General features: G+C 56.0%; 1 pseudogene; it reads left to right on the top strand.

Annotated features, from left to right (window-relative positions):
- The first annotated feature begins 3,415 nt into the window (after positions 1-3,415).
- LOC112445495 (uncharacterized) lies at positions 3,416-3,535 on the top strand (annotated as a pseudogene).

Genomic DNA, 3,535 nt, shown 5'->3' with positions numbered 1-3,535 from the left:
TTTTGCCTACCAGAAGAGGTCCTTTAGCCCCCGCCGCGCGTCCCGATTCTTGGATCCCCCCCGCAGCCCCAGCCCCTCCCGGGCCGCGGGGAGCGGCTGGCCGGGGCCCCGACTCCCGCTGCAGACCTGGGTTGCCTCCGCGCGGCCCGCGAGCCCCTCCGCATTCGCATTCGGCTTCCAGGACACCCGACGACCGGCAGTCCCGTCTTCATCTGGGGCTCCTTTGGCTTGCCTCAGGCAATCCCGGGGCTTGCACGGACTCCAGCCAGAGCCCCAGCCCCCGCCCCACCCCCTGCCTCGCAGGCCATCGCGCATGCGCATGTGCGCACGCACGCACAGATAGATGTGCCCAAACGGGGCATCTATCTTGTTCACTTATACCGTGGGTGTATCTATGCCTGGGAGTCGGACTGCGGAACCATACGCTACTTCCACTTTTAGTTCCTTCGGGAACCTCCATATTCTTTTCCATACCGGCTCTACCCATGCCCATTCCTACTCACCGTGGAGGAGAGTTCCCTTTGCTCCACATCTTCTCCAGCACTGGTTATTGACAGACATCGCAGTGAGGCCCAATCGGACTCATGTGAAGTGGTCCCTCCTTGGAGTTTGGAGTTGAGCCTCTCCAATCATTAGTGATGTGGAGCAAGATGACCTTTTGGAAATGCAGATGCAATGCTGTCACCTCCCTGCTCCAACGGCTCTCGTATTTTCCCAGCATATTGAAGATACGACCACTTCCCTTCAGGCTTGCTCCTCACGTTCTTCTCTGATGTCTTTTGCCTGGAATGCCCTCTGCACTCTTTGGCTTCCATCCCATAGGGCATTTTTCGTTTCTTGAATGTCCTAAGTTTCCCTGGTCACCTAGCCTTCCAAGATGCTATTTTCCCTGCCTGAAATTCTTCCTGCATCTCAACCCTGGTTTACCTAGGTTCAACCTATGGACCTCAACGAAATGGTGCCTCTGGAAAGCCTTCCCTGACACCCAGGTTTTGTGGTGAGGGAAGAGGCCCCTCTATAGGTTCTCAAAGGATCTGCCTGTGATGTATCATTAGAGTCGTCTCAGTGAAAGCAGGAACTCTGTGTCTTCTTCTCTCCGCCTTCTATTCCCTGAAACTTATTACATGCCTCCTAGCTCATCGTAGGTGCTCAGTATTTACTTAGTGTGTGAAAGACAGAAAAGCTCTTGGACGCCTCAAGGGGTCACTTGGCTCGGCACTTTTGATCTCTTTGTCTATTTGGCGAGTCAATTCTTTCCTTTCCTGGGTTGATGTGTACACTATATTCGAGGCACAATCTAAGGCATGAAGACATATCCATACATAGAGGTTCTTGCTTTCAAGGAACTCGTACAGCAGATTTCTACAAGTTAGGGCTTTTCAAATGCTCTAGAAGCATGTGAACGTTCAGTATGCTCCATTTTCATTTCAAAGAAAGATCGTTTGACTTCCATAGCAAAGGTGGAGACCTTCCAACGTTGAGTCCAAGACTTATACCTTGACCATTTCAGGCAGGTCTTGTGGTTCCTTCTGGAGGTGTGTGGCTCTTGCAGAAATGTGAAGATCTTCCATCGTCCTCAGACTTTGGTGTCATTTGCAATCATCCAGAAAGCTTCCAGGTCTAGGTTCCAGACCACCACCACACACAGTCAGTAGCCAACGGAGTGCATTCCAGGAATACGTGTTGTTAACCCGCATTACCGTTGATATTGTTGCTGCACACTCAATGCAGTGGGCAGGGCCTGGATTGTCCACTGGGTCTCATGTGGAATGGAAAGAAGGGCTCCCCCCCCACACACACACACACCCACCCCCACTGTTGACAGCCTTGTGACGAGAAACGGTCCCCGAAACAACAATCAGACAAACCAGAGAAGCCCAGATGATAGTCCTTGAGATGAAGGAACTAAGCAGCTGGTTGCGATGGCACCAAGGGGAAAGGTTGCTCTTTTTGTCTGCCCCTCTACTCCTTTCTTCCTGGACGCCTTAGGGTTTTGTCATGGAGATTTGAAAGAAAGTGCACAAAAGTCATATGTGTTGAATCAAGATTTTCCATTTAACCATCTCTCAAAAAGGAAGAGAGCTTCACCTGCACATGTTTCTTTCAAAACCGTCAATTGCTTTTCAATTCTGGCGTTTCTCTCTTGCCTTGTTCAGTTAGCCTTAACAGTAAAAATCAACGAAAACTACATAAAGATTCAAAGATACCAACAAAGGACACCTTCTGTTTTTGAAATCATCTTTCCATTTAGTAGAACACGAGCTCTATTCTTTGTATTTTGCCTAGGGAATTAGCAATGTCCTGGTTCAGATGGCAAGGCATCCGTGCGCAGGAGACTGGGGTTTGATCCCTGGGTCGGGAAGATCCCGCCGGAGAAGGAAATGGCAACCCACTGCCAGTATCCTCGCCTGGGAAATGCCACGGAGAGAGGAGCCTGAGGGGCCGCAGTCCATGGGTTGTATTAAAGTTGGGCTCAACCCAGCAACTACGAACACAAGTATTTCCAAAGACCACACTCAAGTGTGTGTGTGTGTGCGTGTGTGTGTGTGTGTGTGTATCTCCTCTTGCCGTCTTGGAGTCTGTCTCGGAATCTTCATGTATTTCTGCCTCTGTATCTCCTGACAGCCAGCCGCCGGCCCGTTCGTCTTGCCCCCGCCTCTCCCAGGCGCTCTGGCTCTGGCTCAGGAGCTTGCGCAGGCCAGCTGTCTCCCTTGGCGTGGGTGCGTGCGAGTGTCTGTGTGTCTGTCTGTGTGCCTGCCTGTGGCTCGTCTGCTCTCTCAGGAAGGTCGAGGGCTTGGCGTGGGGTCAAAGGGGGGGCCTCGGTAGTGCGAAGGGGAGGGGCTGAGGCGCTCCGGTCGACCGCGCCTCCCTGGCTTCTGCTGGGTTTGGGCACCGGACAGGTGCCGGGCAAGTTGGGCGCTCAAGTTTCGCTGCGCCTAGGCCCGCAGGAGCTTCAGAGGCCCCTGGGCCGCGGGGGTTGGGAGGCGGCGGGCGCCGAAGACCGACACATCCGGGGCCGCGCGGGCCTGAGCAGCGAATGGGATCCGGGGGAGGCCCCGCTCAGCCAGCGCGGCCGGGTCTGGAGTTGCCGCGGGTGGGAGGGCGCCGAGACCTCCGCACCCCTCAGCCCAGCCCCCAGGCCCCGCGCGCACGCACGCACGCACGCCCTCCCGGTCAATGGGGGCTCCTGGAAGACCCTCGGGCCCCCGGGCCCGGCCAGGCGCTTGCTGGTCTGGTATTGGCGGTGTTCGGGGGGCGGGCCGGCGTCAGCAGGCCGGAGTCCTGTCGCCGGTCTTGCGGCTCAAGTACAGCACGCCCCCCGACGAGAGGTGCGGCCCGTTGGCCCGACCTGCAGGGCAGAGCGAAAGGGAGGCGAAGCCCAAGGCTCTTAGGGCGCCCCGCGCCAACCGCCTCCGGCTCCGGCCCTATCAGCCTGAAGGCGCCCGATCTCGTCTGATCTCGGAAGCTAAGCAGGGTCGGGCCTGGTTAGGATCTTGGATGGGAGACCACCTGGGAATCCCGGGTGCTCGAGGCT

This window comes from Bos taurus, unplaced genomic scaffold (genome assembly GCF_002263795.3).
Source record: "Bos taurus isolate L1 Dominette 01449 registration number 42190680 breed Hereford unplaced genomic scaffold, ARS-UCD2.0 Leftover_ScbfJmS_1517, whole genome shotgun sequence".
NCBI lineage: Eukaryota > Metazoa > Chordata > Mammalia > Artiodactyla > Bovidae > Bos > Bos taurus.
This window is presented reverse-complemented; position numbering and strand designations above follow the sequence as displayed.